The 25,079-nt window shown below is 36.7% G+C and overlaps 1 long non-coding RNA gene across 2 annotated transcripts in view; it reads left to right on the forward strand.

Annotated features, from left to right (window-relative positions):
* The window catches only part of LOC125326564, a 104,858-nt gene that overhangs the window by 76,952 nt on the left and 2,827 nt on the right, over nt 1-25,079 (forward strand). The window contains exons 2-4 of one of the 2 annotated variants that reach the window (XR_007203898.1): nt 2,091-2,154; nt 2,715-2,767; nt 4,781-4,925. This is a non-coding gene — a long non-coding RNA (uncharacterized LOC125326564). Of the gene's footprint in view, nt 1-2,090; nt 2,155-2,714; nt 2,768-4,780; nt 4,926-25,079 lie in introns of those variants that run through there. The other variant, XR_007203899.1, reaches the window with a different exon arrangement.

Genomic DNA, 25,079 nt, shown 5'->3' on the forward strand with positions numbered 1-25,079 from the left:
AAATAATTACTAGTTCTAAAACTAGTAAAATTTGAAACCCCCACTTCCTGCTGTCCTGTTGTGATACTTTCTCCTTGCATAGAAACACACATAATCTTCATAAGTACATTATTGTGATAAAAGGAAAATCTTGGAGGAATTTACACCCTAGAAAGGAAGAAAATAAAGTAAGAAAATGTATAGTAGATCACTGCTATACTTCCCCTAGTCATCTCTTGAAAATTTAAAGGTTTGCCTATCAGAAGATATGCTAGAAAAACCTTTTTAAACGGATGACCCTGAAGCTAGATATATGAATACTAAATGGTGAATGTAAAAGAATGGCACCTTGAGGTAAAAGATTAAATTATTCTTTCTTTTCTTGAGGATCAAAACTATCTTACTGAAATACATCATTTATTTGCAGTCTCACATTTGGAAATGTTAATGAATCTTAAGAAACATTAATTTTTTTTCTTACATTAGGCTTTTCTAGTTATCAAATGAGTTGCATCAAATAAATATAGTTCTTTCAGATAGAAATTTATTTTTATTTTTACCTAAATACAATGAAAATCCTGTACAGAGCATTATTTCCAACTACTTTGAAAATTCTTGTCAATACTAATGGTAGTCATGAGAGTATCTACGGTAGAAGTCTATCTTACACATGAAATAATGATTAAACATTATGAAAGGCTTTGCTAGAGCAAGTATAGGGCAGAACAGAAAAGTCCATATTAACACCAAACCTCAAATTACCAAAATATCTCTACAGAGCAGTGAGATTAAACAGAAAATTTACTTATTTCTCAGAGATTTAAAAAAATGTTTTTCTTCTATTTGCAATGGATTTGAGGGGAAAAAATTGCTCACAGTGCTCTTTTCCAAATATATGTTTGTCCAAGTTTGTTACCTGCTGATGCTGTCCACTTCAGACATATAAAGATAGTAGTAAAGCCATACCCCCTCTTTTGAGAATCAGAAATCATTAACTGGAACCAATATTCTGTCAGACAGAAACAATCCTAGAAAAAAAGAACAAAAAAAATTTCCTTATCTGGGCTTTGTATTCAGCGCTCTAAATAAGCCTTCATGAAGCAAAAACAAAGAATGAAGACTCAGAGAAAGAGAAAAGCAGATTTTCTGATGCCTCTAACCTAGTGAAGCAGCAAAATCCCCTGTAAAGAGACTGTGAATTGATACTAGCCTGACCTGTAGTATTTCATCTGCCTTTTTTGTTTGGCAGCTGCAAGGCAATAGAGCCTTCACACTCTTGAGTTTTGTTCTCATCTGCAACACCAACTCTTTATCAGAGAACTTAGTTTGGAAATCAGTTTTCTCAGTTTAAAAGAATAAGTTTTGCAGTAGCTGTTAGGAGTCTGTGATCTAGCATAATTTCTATTAAGAACAAACTGTGTGAAAACATTCCACTACACATTATTATAATTAGGTGATTATTTTAATGGTATGTAGCTATTTTTACGTATTTCATATGTTGTGTTTCCAGAAGAGGTTAACAGTTTTCTTTAAATTATCATTCTGAGTTCCTTGAACTCTTAAAGACAAGAGTCTAAGAGGTGATAACCTTGGAGACTAGCCCTGAAAACATACAGTACCTCAAATCATATTTACAACCTCAGTACACGACAGCTTCTTAAGAACACTTAAATCAGAGCAAATGAAAGCTCGTCTGAGCAATTGAATAACTTAAAATGTGCCATTTCTCCTCAGATACACAACGCAGAGAACCCAAGTTAACCTGGTTATATTTAAGTCATTACGTTCTCAATTGTAAGGCCCGTAGCATAGGAATTAATTTCTGACAAGTGATGATTTGAAAGAATACAGTTCTCACACAGCATGTTACATATTCCATGTTCTACCAATTATTCATTTGCTTCAGTGTGTCTTTTCAGGAATGTAAAAAAAAAAAAAAAAATCTGAAGAGCTCTCTTAAAAAAATCTCATCACATTCAGCAAATGATTTCTTTGAAAGGATTTCTCTGAACATCCTGCCAAAATAATTGCAGCTCATTTCAGTCCAGCATTACAAAAAGAGAATTTCACAAGGACATGTTTCCCTATTGATTATAACATTTATTTTATAGGTCTACTCTGACTGAGCTGATTGCTGAGACTCATGCATTGTCCTCTGCACTGCACCTCTCACAGGTAAGGTCAAGGTTATGGTCATATCCTGATCAGCTTTCCTGTATATGAGGATTAATGAGTCCTTACCATAACAATCTTGAACAAAGAAAGTCCCTCCAGCTTTACTAGTGGCTCAGTTCTTGTTCCTTTCTTGTGCTTCCATAAAGGATACATGTCTGAAAGAGTCAAAGACAGATAGATGTTGGTGTGGTCAGGATTTTTTGCCATTCTCCCCCATGAGAAAAGCAGTTCTCAAATTATGGAACAAGGCAGTGCAAAGAGGGAAGGGCAGCCATCTAATTCACAGAGATGTGGCTATTCTACAGCCATACACGCACGTTGCCCTTTTGTCACTACTAGATTGCAGCATTTCATGGTCCGAAGCATCCATCACACACAGGTGAAAAGCTCATTGCTGTAGGACTCTGCATCCACACTGCAAGCGAAGCATGCCAGATGGCACCGCAGTGTGCCACTTCAACCTTAGTTCTGGCACTCAGGAAACTCCTACCAGTGTACCAGGGTAGCCCTTTTGGGGATTCCTTTCAGCAAATTATACTGAGATGTTTATCTTTCCTTAGGTTTTTCATCTATCCCAGTTTCCAGATTTAAACATGGAATTCATAACTCTCAGGTAAAATCAATCTATTAGTTGCCATAGTTGCATAGTTGGCAGTGTAATTAGTTAGACAATTTGGGTATAAAAGACCTTGTCTAGTGTTTTCTATCCTCCTGGCTCCCATGAAAGGGCAACCTGATAGATGACAACAGAAAGAGCTGAAATATTTATTTTCAGAGGAGTAAAAATATGAACTCTTCATAAAAGCCAGAAACCACACTTGAATCCTTTGCATCATTAAGGTCACACTTAAGTTCCAGCCCTATGACTGACCTAGACATAAGTGTGCACTCATTTTGGAAGGGTCACTTTCAAAGACATACGGATGGAAAGACGTTGTCTGCGCTTGCATGCGTGGAGAGTCAGCAATGCAAAACAATTTGGTTTTCTACATGTCCTCCTTCATATTAAGGGTCTTGCTGATTTTGCATTTAGCCAGAGACAAGAAAATATACTAAAAGAATTGTACTGCCCATGCATGTACTTGAAGAAAGACATTTTGTTAAACCCTCAGTGGCCAAATCATAAACTCTTCTAGATAGTGCAGATAAAGGCTCTTTCCTTTAAGAGTTCACAATGTTTTACAATAAGATTGCTAAGGTGTAAAATTTATATGTAGGTTTCCCAGCTGAGATGAAATAAAATTTTATCAATTGTAGATTCATTTCCATCATCTTGATTTTTAATGTACACATAAACCTTTTTTTATTACGTTCTATAATTTAATAAGTAACCGTATGTTTTAACTACATTTAAGTATATATTAAATGTTTTATAAATGCAGTCAAAACCACTTTTAAAATGGCAGGGCAGCCAAATTACTGCAATAATCTCATCTGCTGATTGACTTGGATCCCAATCTGCTTTTACCGCAAGACAATGAAGTACCATTAGATCTAGGAATATATTTTCTCTAGCAATGTTTTGTTATACCTAATGAAAGACATGAATTGGGATATTTTTCTTAACTTCTAAAATGTCACTTTTCCTAACAAAAACACCATAAGAACTCCCAATTAATTTTTCCAAATATAGTCAGTGTATTACAAGGTAGTTCTATCCGTGTATAAGCAATGATGATAGTAACCAGTGGGGAAGGTCATTAGGAAGCCTTCCTGGGAATACTTACCAGCTAGATATCCAACATTTTGGGGTTTGGAGCCAGGATAACAAGGCTGATAGGATAGTAGATCATGGACTATAGATTATTTACTCAGCATGAGATTGCTAGCCTCAGCAAATAGTAGGAAAGGGAAAAGAGTTTGAGTTCCAGTTAAAACATAGTTTGAAAAGTAGGCCAAAAGATGAATCTAACAAAAAAGCAGAACATGCTGCTGAGTGTATGGCAAAAGCTTTTAAGAGGGTATAGTTATGAGATCTAAGGTCTTTTGAAAAGCAAAAGGTACCAAACATTGTTCCACATATTTATTTCACCACTTGAGCAGCTCGGAGGCATCTAATGTACATTCTTCCACAAAGGCAACATTCTTCACAGACTTCACATTCCAGAGTCAAGACATTTTCTCACTGCAGTTAGAAATACAGGGTTATGAACTCAATAACAGCCAACAATCAAGAACGTAAGATTCTAAATTAGGAAGTATGGTGTAAAAGAAGAGAGAAAACATTGGTTTTCATGAAATAAGGAAAGAAAAGAATTTGTTTCTAGGTGTCATCTTTACAAGCATAAAGGATGCCCAGACTATTAATTTCTAATAAGCATATGATAATTTTGGTAATACTTTGTGATGTTCTCTTCTTGAATACCTAATATAAGGCTAAACGAGTTTAATGGAATTCAGAAAATAACTTTAGAACATCCAAAATCTGAGACAGATTTTAAATTATTAAGATACTAAATGATCAACTTCTTGTTCCAATTTTACAATCTCAAAGATATTTTAAACCATTTCTTTATAATGTGGCTAATTAAACCCAGCTGATAGTGATCTTTTTTGAAATAGTAGATCTGTCATTTCACAAAATGCTTTGGATCTTTTATTGATTCTGAGCTGATGTTTATAAAAGACTTTCAGACAGGAAGAAATTGAATGAGGTTGGAGGAAACAGTGAAACTATCTATCCATAGAGCGATATGGACTACATTTTAGTAAAACTGCTGTGGCCTCCTGATGAAAAGTACTGCATAAAAGGTAGGTATTGGAATCATTGCACAGAATTGTCAAGCACAAAAAGTAAACCAATCAAAAAAGTGGATATTTATTTCATTAACTTTTTTCATTTATAATAACCTTAGTTGTTAGCTATAATTACATTCAGTAAGAATTTTTTAGATAGCACTGTTATTTTCAAGTTGATTGTGTCCCTTTAAATAAATCCCATCATGTGTATAAACCAAACACATGGCAGAGATCTAAAGCAGGTATTTAAAAACCTCTGAGCACTACATATTCTGTGTTTGTGAATGTTTCAGCCATGACCTCAGTTTGGAATTTTCTTGATAGAGGTACAAAAGTCATGAAGATATTCACTAACTCTTTGCAGTATTATTCATTATATTTACATGCTATATTTACCTAGATTCTTCTAATTTCACATTTCTAAAAGTCAAAAATGTTCCTCTGATACAAGAGAATGCTCACTTTATTCACTAAATGGATCAAGGAATAATCATATATATATTTATATATATACACACACACACAAATATTAAGCAGAAAGAATGAAGCAAAGATCAAAATCAAAGTGGGACTTCGATTCCTGAGACTTTTTATAGAAATTATTATGCCTGCCCCAACTAAATAATTGGAGATTTTATGCCAGAATATCTTTCAGCAATAATTTAAATACAAGTGACTGAAACAAAAAGGGAAAGCAAACTAAAATGGTAATACAAAAGAAATCAAAGCTATCCCACTGCAGTCAGAAATTAGATGGGCAGACCCAAGCTGCATATTTTAAAGCACAGAACTGTCTATGAACTCCATTGGGGGTATAAAGTCATGCTATCTTTATGGTCTTATATCATATAACATTGCTTTCATCTGTCATCAGAAAGTAAATTAGAAATGTTTTTCCTTTTCACCACACTTTCCCATCTTTTTGTATAAAACTGTGATTTCCTTTTGAATTGGGGCACATCTTTTCCTAGTTTAAACATTTTCTTCTACTTGGCTACTGCTCCCATAGTGAAATATTTTTCCCTGTTTGGCCTCTGATTTCCTAACACAGCATTCAAGCTAGAAATTTTGTTGATGACTGGTTAACTCCACTTCATAGGAGCCACATCATGATTGTATCTTCTCATTATATTTGATTACAGTTCTTGATAAAATAATCTAACAAAAAGGATGGTAGAAGATGCCAAGAAAATATTCTTATACATTACTCTAAACATCCTTAAAAGTGGAAGAAGTGACTCTGGAGAAAAGCTAAGGCAAGTAAGCATTCAACTCAACTGCAGTGCAGACAAACCCACACCTAACAATTCATAAATTATTAGGAAAATAATTACATAACTTATGTATCTCTCCAATCTTCACTTACTCCAGTAACAGTTAATCCAGCACTAAAGTGTTGACCCTTTCATTCATAGCAATAATTGTGCTTAATTTCCCTTTGTTGCCTGTTGATGCAAAGGTTTAGTTGCTGTTCATTTAATTGTTTGTTCCCCAGTAAGCAATGTCAGGAGTGTCTTCCACAAAACACTGAGTAACAGGTCGGCTGAAGCATGAAATCACTGTGTACCAGGTGCTCTTAATTACTGCTACGGCTGTGGATGCTCTTAATCCACTGAAACAGTGCATTGCTGCAAGGTACAAGGAAACAGCTCCCCACTAATCTCTCTGTATAGACTAACTGTTTCTAATTCCACTGCACTTCTTTGTTGCAGAGAGAAATGTGTTTGTCCTTGAGCATATGCTGAAGTTTCACCTGGAAAAATATAAAAACTATACACGAAACAGTGTGAAAAACATTGCTTTTACAACCGGATTTAATCACATGGATGCAGCAGAATGGGTGTTCAGAGTACAGCATGAATATTAAGATGACATTTTACTGGAATGAAAAAGCCATCATCAGGCATTTGAAAAAGGAATAAGGCAACAAGAGAAAAGCACAAGGAGGTATTAATATTTCAGATCAAAATCCTAGAAAATATTGACAAAAATCTGCCATTTCTAAACAGAAACTCTGATGGTGAAAAATAAAAGATAGATATATTTCAATATTAGTAATAGAAGCCCTGATGGGAGCTTCTTTTTAATATTGAGTGCATTTGAATGCATCTATGAGCAGTCCATACTTACTAAAAGTGAGCACAGATCCATTTGCAATAACATGAAAGACAAAAAGTGAAAATTCCCAGAGGGTGAGACAGTGCCTCAAAGCTGGATGTCCAGACAGCATGACTCATGACACAAAGTTTAGTTCTGACATATCTCAAGCCAGGAAATCACTCTAATTTGTGACATTGATTGCAATCAGTGAAGTGGCTACTGTACATAATAGCTGCTCTTCTGTGCAGTTTATTTTGTGCTGTACTTGCCTGATGCAAGCGAATTTATAAACAGCTAGGTACTAATCCCCAAAAAGGAGTCAGTCTTACTGCCCTTATCCTCTGAAGCAAACTTTTCTTCCTTTGTTTGGCCCCATTTGAACACCTATCTATTCTTTTGGATCACAGTGTACCCCAACTTTAGTTATCTGGCAGTCATAAAATGTAGTATGGGGCTGATGCAAAGAGCAAAGAATCAATGGAAGAAAGTCTACTGAACTGAGGTTCTGGGGAATCAAGCCAAAAAACTAGGCAGCACAATCCGTAAAGAATGTCTATTTTAGGTTTCTGAGTCTCCAAAATACCCATCAATGTTACCAGGAATAACAAAAGAAAGGATAGAATTCTTTCTTTACTTTACTTTCTTTACTTTTATTCTTTTCTCTGAGTGTAGCTTTGTCTGTTACACTCAGGGTTTGACAGGCATACAGCTATATATAAAACATAATAGACAAATGTATCTAATATACCAAAACCAGACTCTTAATGTTAATAGTAACAAAGTAGAAATTATAATGGAATTATAATCAGCCTGTTTAACAGGGAGAAAATTAAAAATGACAAGATGCTTTCAGAATGGCATACATAGCCTTGCAGTTTCTTTTTAAAAATACAGACCTGTATCTCTCAGGCTGGAAAAGAAGTTTCCTAAGTGCATAAATTCTAAGGTCAGAATGAACTATGATTATCATTTAGTCACATCAGCCTCCTTTATTGTACAAGCCACAGAATTTGACCAACTCCTACATCATGACAGAACTCATTGAACTAAGGTACATGCTACATTTAACACCACCAACTAAAAACTTATCACTGGGGCATTGTTCTTGAAATAACTTCTTTCAGATCTGCTTTTAGCAATATCAACAGGTAGACTCTTTTCCAATATTGCCTCAGAGAATCTGCAGAGAATCCACCTACCACCAGCTGAATTGCTTATGGTGACTTACTTTTTAAGTTTGTTAGCCCATGACAGACTGGCATAGCAACCTCAATCTATTCAGACACCAAGGCTCTGCAGAACTGTAGTGTCTATACCACATTTTTTTTATGTGAGAAGGGAAAAAGACCTCTTGAAATCACAAAATGAATTTACAAAACCTGACAAGAATGGATGAATGATTGCTCTGGGAAGTCATTGATTTTCCAGCTTGCTCAGTACCAAATCTGAAATTTCCAATTTCTTCAGGCATCAGCTAAAACCAAAGTGTGGTTGCTTTTGTGTCTCATTTCATCCTGGTTCTCACCACTTCAAATGCAGCTGCTGTGTGCATAGTGGCTTGCTCCATCACAGCTGCTATTGCCATGTCTTGGCTGAGTGAATACAGCCTCTCTGCTGCAGGTTATGTTCTGCTCTGTGGGGTTTTGACAGCAGAGTGTCTTCAAAAGCTTACTGAGAGTTTAAATCCTAGATATCAGGATCTGAAAGTATGCATCTCAGAAGCTGAGTCCTGATATGTGAAGCTTCAGAGAGCTGCAGGTCTCTCCAGCTGCTGGCAGGGGATGAGAAATCACAGGATATTAATCCCTCCCAAGTCCTGGGCCTTACTCTAGATTCAGCAATTTCAGGAGAAAAGGGGGTGGAGAGACAGTCAGCTCTCACTGTGGAGCACCTCATCATGCTCTTCTTGTAGCACACTTTTGCTTTTTTACTTTTTCCCTTCTCTCCTCTCTTCTCAGTAACAATGACCAGCAGCTGAAATTATACTGCTTTAACACATATTAGAGAATCTGTCATATGTAGCTCCTTCAGTGGTGACTTTCCTTCCTGTGGCCATCCCCTTCCTGAAGCATACTTTGGTCTCCTGGATGGAGGTGAGCAGTCTGTCAAGCACAGGGAGAGTCCACAGCACCAGGCTATGCTGCCTTCAGGCAGCAAGATGAAAGATGCCCTGACAGAGCTTTGTCGCAGCTAACACTTGTGACTTCACCAGGTAAGTACTTCTTGTGAGCTCCATCTTCCCTAAGAAACCTGTGGGGTTTTGCAACAAGGTGTTAAAATTGAAAGTAGGGGCAGAGTGCTTAAATTATCCCCATGGACTTTAGCATTGTAAAGTCTGAAGGCAAAAAAAAAAATTAAAACCAACAAACAAACAAACTTCCAAACTTCAAAGTAAGACTGGAAAGAAAGAAGAGAAAGTCTGTGAGAGGAAATTACATAACCTAAAAAGAAATGAGACTTTGTCTTCCATTTGCAACAAAGGTGAGAAAAGGTGCCATTCAAGAGAGGAAAAAAGAAGCATTCTTACAAAGTCCTCAAGAATAGGATTACTACAGCTGCTCGGTTCAATGAGAGGTTTATTTGGAAATATTCTTTTAGCAGCACTACAAAGGACAGGAGTTGCCTTCTGAATACATGTATTATAATTACCAACAAGAAAGTGCTTATCTCTTAAGGTGAAGTGTAATAGCCACTTCTTAAGGTACACTTCTTTCAGTGTGAATACATCGATGCCCTGAATCTGCAAAGTGACTGATTTGTAAGTGCAAATATAGTACAACTTTTTTGAAGTTCAGAAGTATCTTTGTCCTTCTTTTTAAACTACTAATCTCCCCCTTTCATCCTTTCGTAAGTAAAAAACAACCTATTATGTAAAAAAACCCCACACTTATTTTAGACGTTATCTTCCCAGAATTTTCCACTAAAGAAAATTTATGCAGTGTCAAATGACATACGTAAGAAAGCCTGCATTTGAAAATACAATTAGTTCTATACAGTACTCCACTAAAGCTCACATACCTATGAAAATTTATCACATAGTAATTATGCTCAACTGGTGTTAATCTCAGTATACCCCTGAAAAGCATATTATCAACCAGGAATAATAATAATCTGAAACCAGAGAATTGGTAATGGAACATTATCAATGTACTTGGAGCTTTGTGATGGTAACTTTGAAAGAGTCTGGCAATAGAAACATTTAATAGCAGCATTTTGATATATTCAGAATTATGAGTGACACTTAACTTTTAATATACCCAGGCTCATTAGTTCAATAGGACAGTTCAAGAAGCAGGGCAGCCTATTCATGTAAGGGACAACTGCCAGGGCATCAGTTTTTATGATGAACCATAGTACATTATTCTCCCCACAGAACTCTTCTTATATGTTAATTTTTTTTTAGAATACAATAATAACTTAAAATACATTCATAGATATATTTATACTAAAATTTAGATTTTACAGGTCATTTAACCTTTATTCTAAATAGGATTGTTTCAGAGAAACTGCTGCCATCAGTCGTCTTCTCAGCTAACAGATGTTTATTCTATGTTACAGTTACTCATTAAAAGCAGAGTGGGAATTTACAGTGTATTTTGTATACCTAACATGAGAATCGGGCAGGATTTTTCAGAAATACCTTCAGAAATTATTCTAGGTACTTCAGTTTTCCAGATATTCAGGGGAGACATTTTATTTAAAGTCTTGTTGGACAGGCACTTCAGACTCCAGTGTTATTAATCACTTGGGGAAATCTTCAGCTAATCGATCATATGCTATAAATGGAGTTGGTGCCCTGCTGTTTGTGTTTCAGGTCTGTTGAGGGATCTGGTGTAACTGTACATTAGGGATTTTTTAAGTGTGTACATGAGTTACTGGCAAGCAAAGAAGGTACAATAGGGAAAAGTAATGTGGGGCAAGCATTAAAATCCAATTACATTAAATCAGTATATTTCACTGTTGATGAGCACCGGTTCTGTTTCCTATCCTGTAAACTGGGTATTGGGTTGTCAGACTCTGAAGCATAACTCATTGAATTTGAGCTGCTTTTCCAGAGAAATAATCAACCAGATGGTTTCATTGTGTGTGTACCTCTGCAGAGTTGTCAGGGAAACAGATATTTTCAAGAGGAAGAGAGTCAGTTTCTTCCACAGATGTTCTGCACTTACAAGACCTATGAACTATACATCTCTCTCTATTGTTGGGGGGGTTTGTCTCATCTTTCACTGAGGTCCTGTCTATTTGCTCTTGAGAACAAGGCACCAGCAGCTCATCCATCCAAACAGGATTATACAGGTCAAGGAACTCTGCAGTTTGAGGAGATGGGCAGGTTCCCGATGGACAGCAGCATTCTCTGCCCTTTAGAGTGAGAAGGGAGGAACACCATCCCCTCAAGTCCCCTATCCACAAGGAACTGTTGTGTCTACCAGCAACATACCAGTTGGGAAAAGGTGCAGATAGTGTTCAGAAAACCACAAACTTTGAACCACAGAGAGGAGATCAACTCTCAGCTCCCTTTGCACCAAATTATTTTTCTTCCCTGTGTCATATAGTGAAAAAGAAAAAAAAATAAAAAAATTGTTCTAGAAGCCAACCCTGCAGAACAAGGAAAAAAAAAAGTAGATTTGTTATCAGCAGACCCCGGACAATACATGGTCTAAAAAGACTCAGCTGTGTTATCATCCATCTTAGCTTAACTGGGATAATCCCCCTCACTGCATTCCACATGCCTATCATGGAATATAAAGTAATACTAAAATGATTTAAAATAGTAAAGAAGACAATAGATCCCTGTACACATGAATAGTGTACTATTAAAGGGAAAAGAGGTGAGGAAAAGGGAAAAGAATAAATCTTTTCTAACTAGCCTGTTTCTTTTACACTGGATTCAGGGAAATTATTTCCTTTACATGCTGATAAAATATTTCTACAAACTGTATGAAAGCTGACAGCAGAAACTTTGGAAACATCTCCTACTTATACAGAAGCAAACTGCTACATTGGAATAAGTCCAGAGGATGAACACTTTAAGATATGTGCAAAAGAACATCTCAAAAATTGGAACTATGGATGTACATATGAAAAGGGAATATTTAGGTAGTGGATTAATTCAAAATTTGACAAAAGACAGAAGTATGGTGTGGTTATTTAGCAGTTTACACAAAAGAAAATAAAGCAAGGAGCAATTGTACATAATGATAGAGAACCAAATCAGGTTTTTTTTACCCAAGTTCAGCATCAAGATGAAGGAAACTGTATGAACAAAACTAGAATAATTTGATCTAAGATGGTAGTCCTACTTTCTTCCCACTGATGGGTGCAAATTGAGATCTGAAATGAGTAATTCAAGTGAACAATGCTACAACAGAGAAAAAGATTATATCTGTATGAAAAATCATGGCCTAAAATTCAGTTTTGAAAAAGGAAGAAAAATATTAATAGACAAGTAACAAGATAGGGCAATATAAAATACATGTTGCTAAAACATGTATAACATTTTAAAAACATGGATTGTTAAAAAGGGAAATCCCTACAGTCTATTAAGATTTCAAGTAGCTACCCAATTCATGAAGTGAACAACATTAAGCAGAAGGCAAAATCAGGGAAAACTAACTGGGATAAAATATCAAAATAGTAATACAACACACACAAACCAGGAAAGAGGAAATTGGGAAGGGAGTAATACATTCTTGTATTTTGAAAAGCAGAGACATGCTTAAGGATGTAGAGCAAAGGTGGAGGAGGAGCCGAACAATAGTAATCACAAAAAATTTGTATTTGAAAATAGGATTGTGAACATATATAGGTGGACATAGACTATAACCAATCAGAATAAATCTTGGAGGCACATGGAAAACACGAGGAGAAGTGCATGGGATAGAGCTATAGAGTGGGGAGCTACAGTGGAGAGAATTGAGAATGCAAAATAAATGTATGCCCAAATGCTGTGTGGCTCTTCCCACAATGAATGAACTTTTAGAGAATATTAAACTGATGAGCAAGCAAGCGCAAGAAGTACTAACAATCAAAAAAGAATCCTAAAGAAGGATTATAGAATTAAGTTTGCTAAAGAAGGATTATAGAATAAAGTCTGCAAACAAGACTCAAGGAAAAAATCAGAAGACAAGAATGAAAGTTAAATTGCACAAGAGGTTAAAACATACAATAAAAGATTTTTTAGAAGTTGAAGAAAGTAATTGTAACAAACTACAAGTGTTTATCCAGTCCAACTTCTCTTTGTCATTAACACATGTTGAAGTCAATGAAATCAATGGGTTCAGCTGAAGCATTTGAGTCACTCTTATTCTCCTATAATAGATAAAAGATGTCTTAAGCTGTGGGCTAGATGACTGGTGTAAAGCCTGAAAGCAATAGCACATGAAGAAATAAAATGCTTTATTTTACAATGTGCTTATTTTGTGTATTTGTCAGCACTTGAGAATTACCCACATCACTGGTTTGCTGAGAGTTTTCCTCCTTCATCTCTGCAAAACGAAAGTGCATGCCAATAAAAGCAGTAGCAAATGTGGAAGTGAGAAGGCAGCAGCAAATGCACATAATACAGAAGAGTGTAAAAATTTATGTTAAGAAAGGTTTGGCATGCTGCATACACTGGTTACCCTCCAAGCCAAGCTTGGCAGATGAATTGAATGATATGGTGTGGTGTAAGAATGCAATATTCCAGTACATGAACCCTGAAATACTACCTGTCCAGAATAGTCAAAAGCAAGATACTAAATACCACCAAAATGGTGCTAAAATCAGAAAACGGTTGAAATATCTCGGAAAGAAAGAGCCACACTTGTACTCAGTTTCTAGCAGACTTTTTGTGCCTACCTATGTTAATTTTGATAAGACTTGGACATACCACTGAGTCTTTCAAGAAAGAAAAAAGACCCCTGTCCTGCTTGAAGAATTTTGGGTCCTCCGTCTCTCAGCCACCTAATAGTGACTCATTTTTTTCTTCATTTTGGCAGAAAACCTTCCGCTCTTGAGTTTACAGGACTAAAAACCATGTCGGTTTTTTTATCCTGTGGCTGTTTACATTAAAAGCTATCCATATAAAAAGTTGTGAGTTTTGTTCATATTTAAGGATATGATACAGTAGGATACTTTAAACAGTGATTTAGAAGTAAAACATTTATGTAGAAAGGTTGAGATGTATAAAGCTCGAGAAAAGACAACACCCATAAAATTTTGACCAGAGTTACACTGCAGAGAGGGAAAACTTATAAAGTCATAGTATACAGCTTAATAGAATTTAAATTATTCTATAACCCACAAAGCAGGGAATCAAATCTAAAATGGAGAAAATAGATCCAGCACTAGGAAAGTAATAGAGAATAAGATCACATTTGGAATAATGGGCATCATTCTGGTCACCTTATTATGGAAGTGGTGAAACCTCATTGGCTGACATCTGATATGAGGCGGTTTTGGATGTTGCCCTGTTTCTTCCATTATTAATTTTGTGCTCGAGGGCAAATGCCAGCAGTGCTCATTTTAGTTTTTACCTCCTGCTGCAACTTCAACTGTCAGAGAGACAGCAGGAGTCAAAAATGAAAGGAGCCACCTTATAGAAATGCTGTGCCACTATGTCATTTTTAAACTGACAGCTTTTTACAGTCCAATTTCTCAGGGAAAGAAGAAAAGGACTTTCATTTTCACCTCCCACTGCTGCTTTGACAGAGAAAGACATTTACCCAGGTTTGAATGCTGGTGGGAGGCAAAAATGTAAAACTGCGTTAGAGTGTTTGTAAGTGGGCTTTGACTACCCTGTAGAATGATAAGCTGATTTGGGACAAGTTGAACTCTAACCTTTGCTTACCAGGTGGCAAAAGAGAAAAATGTCTCCATCTGCCCTTAATGCAATAGATGGAGAATATTCTGAAGGATGTAAGTGAATATAGAAGAGACAGATGCACCTAAGGATTTCAGTTCATCAGAAAACATACAAATGGCTGGTTTATTAGTTTTTGGCCTTCAAGAAATTGACAATTGAGAAGAGTCTTCAATGAGAACAACTGTTGAGGGAGGTATAGATGTATAAAAGGAGGAATTTAGAAAAAAATTGTAGTCCTTACTTTAGTAGTACATAGTAAGGAAAATCACTTCCAATCAAAGGACTCGGGGAAAGAAGGTATTAAAAAAATGAATGCTGAAGAACCACACAAAATAACTTTTCTACAGTTACTAACATAATAGGTACAAATGCAAAGTTTTTTGTGATGATGAAAGCAAAGTAATAAGGAACAGTAATGTTAAAGTACATCTACTAGAGGGACCCCTCTAGCCTTCTAATCTATCTAGCTTCTGTGACATATAGTACTTAGAAAACTCAGAATCCAATATAACGTAATGTAATTCAATATAGAGTATAAAAGTAGAAATAGCAGCTCCTACTTGCTGCTGAATTCAGCTTTTCATTTTCAAAGTATCTGGTACATACTCTTCTGAGCTCAGAGTTAAAATTAATTGCAAGTGACAGTGGTATTCAGGGTAAAGAAATTACTCTCCTATTATTTAAAACTGTCTACTGTTAATCTTGCATTCTTTGTTTTGGGTCTCTGTACAATGTGCATGACCTTGTCAGGCTTAGAAGGACACATTTGAGTAGAACGTGCAAAATGTTTGGCTCTCAAGGACAAGAACACTGAGTATCTCCAAATGCATTGTTTATTGGCACTGTCTAGAATAGCAACAAAGTTATGGTAGCTGGAAAACACAGATTTCCAAGAAAAATAGCATATACATAAATGGGCTGTACACTTACATGTACATATATGCGTATATATGTATTTAAAAATATAAAAAAGTGTGTGTTAAGCACACAAGTTTTACCTGGGGTTTTCTAATGCAAGTCTGGAAACTAAGCCTTGTACACATCATTTACTGTAATGATATCTCAATTTATAATTAATGCCTGACTCCACACATTGTTTCAAGACCATGGAATAGCAAAACAGCATTCTGAATTCTGAATGTTAGACATTTTATTTTCTGTTTTAAGCAGCACAGATAACTTATATGCCATCATATTTGAATATTTGAAATATCCAAAAGCATCTTTTTATGTAGGTGGAGCTTATTTTGTAGTTGTGGCTAAAAAGGACAAAATTGCCTTCTTTTCTCCCTTTCTTTCCCAGCCAGGGCTCTGGAGAAATAGGCAGATAGCTGGAGTGGAGGCAGAACTAGCATGAGACAAGGCTTTGAGGAAATGGGGAGAGAAGAAGTACTCAGGATAAATGGAGCAATTGTCTATGAGATATGAATCTCAGAAACGGAGTCAAAAAGACCAGGTATGTTCAAAAGTAATTGTGTGGAATAATAGAGATCGATTTGTCCTAAGCAATAACCTTAGGAAAGAGAAGGTTTTTACCATTGATAGCAAAAGCAAGGAGGGCTGCAGTGAAATTGCATAAAGAAGGGGTTTGGGTTTGGGGTTTTCTTTTCCTCTCATGTGCTTAATCCAAACTTTTCTCAGTTTCTATCTGAATTCCGAGAATCTCATTGTGCCTCGCTGCCTTCCCCACTTACAGCACAATTGGTTTGTTTTTCCAACACTTTCCAGTGGTACATTTACTCCTGAGTCAGTTTTGGACACCAGCTTCAGAAAGGGGCATATCTAGGAAGTATCTGCATGCCCAGTGATTCAGAGGAGGGCCCAGTAGTACTTCTGCTTTTCAAGAATTTCCCATCAAGCACTAAATAATAAGGTAATTCTGAAAAATTTCTGTTATGTACCTTTTTGTTTCAGAGTTTTAAAAGCTCTGGTTCTTTACCAGACTGATAAAGCCACAGGTCAAGTCAAACTGAGTAGGGGGAAGTGATCCCACCCCTTACTCAGCCCTGGTGAGGCCACATCTGGAATGTTGTGTCCAGTTCTGGGCTCCTCAGTACAAGAGAGACATGGAGCTCCTAGAGCACATCCTCCTGAGGGCAACAAAGATGATTAGGTGTCTGGACTATCTCTTTTATGGGGAAAGGCTGTGCCTCTTCAGCCTTGAGAAGAAATGACTGAGAGGAGACTTCATCAATGTCTGTAAGTATCTGAAGGGAGGGTGTCAAGAAGATGGAGCCAGGCTCTGCTTGGTGGTGCCAACCACTAGAACAAGAGGCAATGGGCAGAAACTGATGCACAGGAAGTTCCACCTGAACAGGATTAAGAACTTCTCTATTGTCTAAGTGACTGGAAGAGATTGTGACTGGAACAGATTGACCAGAGAGGTTGTGGAGTCTCCCTCACTAGATATATTCAAGAATGTGCTCTAGGATGACCCTGCTTGAGCAGGGAAGTTGAACCCGATGACCCCCTGTGGTCCCTTCCAACCTAACCCACTCTGTGACTCTGTGACTCTGTCATTCTGTGACATGTGGGGTGTATACTGTGAGTACAGGGATAGGGTTGGGAGAGGGGAAAAATCCATCCATCCCCCCCCCAAAAAAAAAAAAAACCAGAAGAAAAATCCTAAAACAATATTGGTTTTGACTTCATATAGATACTTTCTGATAAGAATTTTAATACAACATATATGAAGACCAAATTCCTCTTTTATTTGCAGTGATAGCTAAAGGTAATATTTTGACTGACAGGGAGTCATTTCATGTTCTGATATACAGCTTTTCATTACTATAGTGTATATAAGTTCAGCAGGAATCCCTGAGAGCAAATCCCTTGTATATCCTAGCACATTGTTCTTTTCACTCCTGGCAGCTGAAACCCTAATTGAAATCTTATGTTTATTTACTTTCTAAATCTTTCTTTCTCTCACACAAACCTCAAGTGATTTCATTATGATTTCTATCTTTTAATGACTACTTGACCAGCTCTGTATCTTGCTTTGTCCACACTAATGCAAATATTCTTATGAGTTTTACAGGTCCAACTATACACACAGCAAAGACTCATTCCAGTGTGTTTGCAGGGTTGGACTTTTGGTTGGTAAATTATTCAGGTTCTAATATTAAAGATATTTAACTGGCAGACTGGTTGAATTACATAACTGCAAGGAGCTATGTTTTTTCTAGTAAAAATCCCATGATGAAATGATTGAGCAATGAAAGTCATCATGATATGGCTGGGATATTGTTAGAGATGAAGCAGCAGCTACAGATTTCACTTGACAAAGGAATTGCAGTGAGCCAGCATGAGAAAGGTTCAGTTCAGCAGGAAACCGGATTCCAGGGTGGCCAGCAAAGCATAATAATAAGAACTCTTTTTGTCAACACACTACCACCCCACAAAAAACCCACAACCAACCAAAGAAACCAACAATAACAACAAAATAGTAATTATACTCTATATTTCACCCAATGGGGAAATCAGCTTTTTCCAGTCAATTCACCAAGGCACCCCTGGAACACTAATCATTTAGAAACATGCTAGGAAGAATCACACCTGAAAAGAAACCTTCATTGCCATTTCTACAAGTGGAAGAAAGCTCCATGTAAATGATCTCCTCTGCATCATTGCATCATTTTTGCTGTGGATTATGGAGTCACACAGAAAATTCATTCTCTCCTAAAGACTAAACAGAAAAGGACCTGAACCCAAGTTGAACCTCATGACTGACTGTTAATTATACCATTAGATATCTGACTCGCCCAGAAGGAGCGAATTTTTTTTTAAAGCGGTAATTTAAAGTTTTGTGGTGACTTCTTTTTCTGACGGAAAGAGAAAGAGCAAGAGCTCATGAGAAAACCTCTTCTCATACTGTAGTCTTCTATAACCAAGGGCTTCAAAGGTTTAGATAAAGACTGATATTTTTACTCTTTTGTAAACAGAAATGAAAATAAAGCTATCTTATTTTTATTCCATGACCACCCTGCTGCTATTATAATTAATACATATAATTATATTGATATTCCAAGGCAAGACATACAAGTTACTTAGCAAGTCTAAGCATCTCACAGCAGCAGATCATACTGTTGTACAAATTATTGAGTTATTTGGATATGTTTGAAAGCATAGTACCAGAAAATGTTGAAACAATAATAAAGAAGGACTTTAATTAATGCAGAAGCTTTTATTTCAGACAAAGCTACAAATTTCTCCAGACATATGTATACATGCTTCCAAACAGATACAGACATACATATAAACGTATTTGGATACAGCTTTTCAACACAGCACAAAATTCTTAACACAGCAACCACATCACTGCCATGAGGATGAGAAAAAAGGAACATTATTAAATAATAATATTTGTAACTTTTCAAATTAAGAAAAAAAATTCTCCTAAAGTTGTCTCACTAACCTCTGTTTTGAGTCTTGTCCAATAGACAGAGAAGGAAGTCCAGACATAGTAGTAAACTTCACTTCTCTGGTAATACAGTTAATTTATGATTCTGCCAGAATAATGCACACTGAAGCAGTAAAACTGGGCTGCAATTCTGTACCATTTAAAGGAAAAATTCTGCTACATTTTATGGAAAAATCATACTAATTTCACACTGATGAAGAGATTGTTCATCTTTCTTCAAAAGCCTAGAATGTTCCCCAAAGTGCTAAATGTCTTCTAAAATAAACTTGATCTTAGAATAGATATCTCTATTACATCAGAAAGAATCTTGGGAGCACCTACCTATATTTAAAAGAATTTTAATTACACGAAGCAGACATTTGTATACTCTGATTTCAGCAATTCACTTGTTTTAATTACTATTTTAAAACTTCGATAATAGCATGAAATGTAATGTGCATTTATTTTCAGTCAGATCTGTAAAGATAAGATACAACGTAAATTGTGGCAAAGTTCAGTTGCTATCTCTCACTGTCTAAAATCCACAGAAAAAGAAAGGTAACATTGTCAGTGTTTTCTGACTTTAACTCAGTTGGGAGGCATCAGTGGCAAGTTTCAACTGCTGAGATGCATTTGATGAAAATCTTAAAAGCAATTGAGTAGTCTAAACTGTTGACTTTTATGAATTTGTATTGCGAATTACTCTTTGAAGGCTCTTTACCTGGGAGACTTTGAACTGCCATTGTTGTGCTAAGCTTACTGTATTTGGAGATAACAAAAAATTAACTTTTCAAAGATTCAGTAGTCTGGAAACTGGGAAGTTATTTAAAAGGTTTAGTTCCAAGAGAACAGCAAAACCCCAACCCTTAATTATTGGAGAAAATCTTTCATGCTTATCATCCAAATAAGCACAGGTCTATTAATTATTTTTTTTAACAGATAATCTCAGCTCTTTCACTTGTGGATTAGGTGGATATTGTTTTCACAGAATTTTATGGATGATTTGATATTTCCTTTGAAATGTAGTGGGGCACTGCTGTATTTACTTCATTTTCCTTTTATCCCTGTGGAATTTTTTTACACAGTCATTAGGAGCATAAAAGTAGCTTCATGGTGAGTTTATCCCTTTCATTTTTTAAGGCATCCCCTAAAGGTAAGACACATTTTTTTATTATTATTTCTAAACATAAAGGACCTGATACTGCATGGTAATAAGTGCTTTTAGCTCCCTTCAAAATTAACAGGCAGTGAGTTTGTTTGGCATACTGCAAAAGACACCCTGCCGGATGCAAATCTGGGCTCAGAGTGATTTAAAAAGGCAGTATGTGTTTTGAGTAACATTAAAACCCTAATTCTGCACAAGAAATCTATTTCTACATGACCAAAGAACTAATCAGGCATTCACCTTCTTTCTTTCCTTCTTGTGGCATATGTAACCATATATCTAATAAACTCAGAAGATACCCACTTTAATGCAGCAGGATGGCCACTGCAGTGCAAGCCCATTCAATCAACCTAGTAAGACAAGGAGGTGTGGGGAAAAATCTCAGTAGTATCACAAGCTTGCCTGAACTTGCAGAAATGCAATTGTTTTTAACATCTGAAATATAGATGTTTGAGATTTTGCCTTTGCTTCAGCATCCAGTGAAAAGTTTGAAAGGAATATATAGCTTTTCTGGAGGATCTTTGTTATGATTAGGGCTTTTCATAGAGTGTTTCACAGGAATATTTAATTTTCAGTTTTGCATAATAGAGGGCATGTAGAGCACTAACAGTTATCTAAAAACTCAGACAGCTAGCAGAGATGCCAAAGTATATCATTCAAATGCAGGATGCAAATTTCTGACATGAAACATCAATGATACAAAAATAGTGTTTTTCAGAAGAAAAAAGAAAAATTGCAAGATACTTGTTTTAAAAGGATAAAGTACCAAAATAAGACTCTAACTTGTTTGAGACAAACTGACAGTTTGAAACGGCACAAATGATTCTATAAAAATGATAATTCTTTTTTTTATAGACACTCTCAAGTCCACAAATATGAACAAAATGTTTTGGTTAGCCAGAGCCTACCTGTGTTACTGAGAAGCCTTAATACTCTCAGCAGCCATAATACAGATCTGTTCTCAGGTCAGAGAACAGAGTCAGCAGAACAGAGCTGAAAATTGCTAAGTCAAATATCAGAAGAACAGCTCCAGTTAACATACAGTTTGAGTAGAACAACATTTGTGATCGCTAATACTCTTCTAACACATCTAATCTTCAGATGAGAAGTGGTATAACATACAGCAAGAAGGACAGAAGCCCACAAAGTTGAGGGAAATGAGTGGAAATCCTTTCCTCTCTAATTGACAGGATCTAATGCCAGATGGTCTTGCCCTTTAAACAACTGTTCAAACACACATATATAGGCTGGGAGGTGAGGAGCAGACAGAACGTACTATTAGTACTGATTTCCAGCTGTTGACTAGGGGAAATAAGATCATCTGAGTTTCCCCTTCCTTTCTCCATCCCCTCTATCTTCCTCAGCCTGTAAACCTACTGCCTCATACTTTGCCTCTCAGAAGGGATATCTGCTTAGACTGGCTGGAAAAAAACATAGGTAATGCAGCCCAACACAAGGCTATTCTAACTACTCTCTCACATTGCAGTTATGTCTTCTCTGAAAAAAGTGTGAAAGATGTTTAGCACACAAAGCCTTAAATTTTGCTAGGTTCTATCCTATCTCTAAAATACCAAGTAAAATCCAGGTCATGATTCTAACAAGCTGGCTAAGCTTCTTGGATGTCCACACACCTTAACTCCCAGACTTGCCCTGACCAGGGATATTTCTGCATACACCACAGCATTACATGAAGCAAAGCAAACCAGCAGGAGAAAAATCTGGAACCCACTAAATGAGAGACGGTCAAAAACCCATTCAAAATTCACAAAACAGCTGGACAGAAATATATTCAGACAACACTACAAGAGTAAAAAATGAAGAAGGTATATTTCCTTTTTCCCCCACACAGCTGCAAAATACTGACTGGCAGGGATCAATATCAATTCACTGGACAAAATGCTGGAAGTGTTCACCAAACCCAGGAAGATGAAAATCACAATGATAAGGGTGAAAAGATACTTCAAAAAACTACTGGAGCACCATTGTTCTTTTCCACTGAAAACAATTGCCCTTTGTTCATCGGATGTCAATCCAGCTCGCTACAGCTTTCATAATAAGGGCCCATGAGTAGGTGTAAATGAAAGAAGAGTCTGTTATTTAAATTGAAATGATCTTGCAATTCCTTGGTATGTAAATTGCAGATTATGTTACATGTTGATAGAGGTGGTATAAATAGATCTGGCAGAATCTAAGGGGACCTTTTGAATTGCTCTGAGTAACACACACCACGTCTGAATTTGGCCTTGAATACAGACACAGGGGCAAACACAGAAAGATTTAACTGCTGGAGATACTTTAAATGTAAAAGTGCAGAAATGAACATGCACAGCAGGGAAGATGATACATCCTCCCTTACATTCAGGGTCAAACAAGAATATCAGTAAAGAAAGACATTACACTTTATGTGGAATAAAACATTTCACAAAGCGCTTAAGATTGAACAGGACTATGAGCAGTAAAATGTCTCCGAATGACATCAGGACCTAACACCTTGTGAAATCCAACCCTGCTTAGTACCACTGGAGATGTAAAGCACAAAAATCCATGACACAGAAAACCTTTAAGTCTATAATGATGATAAGGATATTTTTTTTGACATAAAAACTTCTATAGAAGTATAAGCTTCTTAGTCTTTTGGGACATAACATATGGCCTAGCATTTTAAGACATCCCTGTTTCTTAACTAAGCACTTTACACTTGGAAGCTGCAACACTTGGAAACTTTAGCAGGTCTGCTACCAGTATATTGAACTTGTGCAGAAGTTTAATACTCTGGCCTTTCTTCATCTACTGTAGATGATACATGCTATGTTGGAGGATAACACATTTTATCCTGTCCCAGTCATCAAAACTGCAATTGACAAGAAGAAACTAGAGGTTGGGCTAAATAGAAAGGGTATCCTGGCTTTGAAAGGAATGTTATATACACACGTAATAGAATATCTATATTGAAAGCTAAGTGCTAGAAAATGACAGAAAAGATAATATACAGTAACCTGGTGTGAGCAAGGATGACAGAATGATAAAGCACTTAGGGGTCAATACATAAGGTTATTAAGGTGACAATCTGCCAATATTAATTCATTGCAATGGAAATCTCTCCCCTCCCCCTCCCCTGCCCTCCTCTCCTCTCCCCTCCCCTCCTCTCCCCTCCCCTCCCCTCCCCTCCCCTCCCCTTCCTCTTCCCCTTTCCCTTTCCCTTTCCCTTTCCCTTTCCCTTTCCCTTTCCCTTTCCCTTTCCCTTTCCTCTTATCATGCCTTTTTTATTGTAACCAAAATCTGGGATTATATTTTCAACTACTCTAGTTTAGTAATCATGCTTAGGAACGTTATGTTTCAAATTATAGTCAGTGTTTACTATGAGCAACATTTAATGGTCAAAAGAGGAATAGAAAAAAGATGAAACTGTAGCAGCCAATAAATCTGCGTAATAATTTTCAAAGGAAAACTGTTTTTATAATCTGTTCTAGAGAAAAAGGTCTTGTTTGCACAGCAAATTCTGTAGGCATCTGTGTGAAGTACACAATCAATATAAGCAAATTGGTTTTTATCCTATTCCAAAATATCGAAGGAAGGAACAGCACAACTGCATAACTGAAGATCTTTCTAAAGGTTTTAATTAAAGTCTTTGTTCTGGTTTGGCCAAATTTAGAAATATATCCTCTGAGAGAAGGCACAACCACCCCTCCCCCCACCAGGTTCGGGAAAAAAAAAATTTTCCTCGAAGGAAAGTGAAGAAGATAAAACTATTTATTTAACAAACACCCGGGAAAGGAAAATAATGTTAAATGGTAAAATCTTTCACTGTGGAGGAAAAACCTGGGAAAGCGTTAGAGTCCTCCCTTTGGTCTCCTCGGAGCTGGGGCTTGGCCCAGGGCCAGGCCCTCTGTGCCCGGTGGAAAGTCCTCCCGATGTGCTCTGAGGTTGAAAGCAGTCCAGTAGGAAAGGGAGAAAATCCGGAATTCCAGAGAAGGAAAAAAGCAAAGTCCAACTCTCAGTCTCTCTCCGGAGAACGAGAAACTGAAAACAACTGGCCAAAAGCTGACTGGAAAACAGCAAGCCGGGTGCTTCCTCACTCCCCTGCCGCAGCTGGGGGGAAAAAAAACCTGCTATCTTTATATGACCTTGAACGAGCTGCAAACTGCTTTGAGAAAGTTTTGCTCAGTTTTTTTCCTCTTCCCCCTCTCAGGCTCAGTTTAGAGGCATAGAAAGGCACAAAAATTAATTTCTGGGCATAGGCAGCGATATGGGATACACATCATAACGTCACCCCAAGACAGTCTTTCATGTCCTACCTGGGATATACAAAAAGTGTAGGTAAGGTAGGTGCATCCCTTTGACAGAGAACAACATCTGTATTAGAAACCCTTTAGTTACTTTCTTAAGTTTCCTTGTATCAAAAATTTTCTTGTGCCTCTCAAAAAATCAGAAATGCCAACACTATTACTGGCACTTGAGAAGTCCTCTGGTAAAGATGCTTGTATTCTGACACAGTTTTGAGAAAAGGAAACCCTAGAATGTTCTATTAAATATGTCCTGACACAACCAGAGATGCTGGTGAAAGAAAAAAAAATTAAGCAACCCACCACAGTCTTGACCTCAAGTCAATGACAAGACTGACACTCCAAATCTGTTGTGACAAAGTGCATTCCATAGCTGCATGAAGAAGGTATGGGACA

This window comes from Corvus hawaiiensis, chromosome 5 (assembly GCF_020740725.1).
Source record: "Corvus hawaiiensis isolate bCorHaw1 chromosome 5, bCorHaw1.pri.cur, whole genome shotgun sequence".
NCBI lineage: Eukaryota > Metazoa > Chordata > Aves > Passeriformes > Corvidae > Corvus > Corvus hawaiiensis.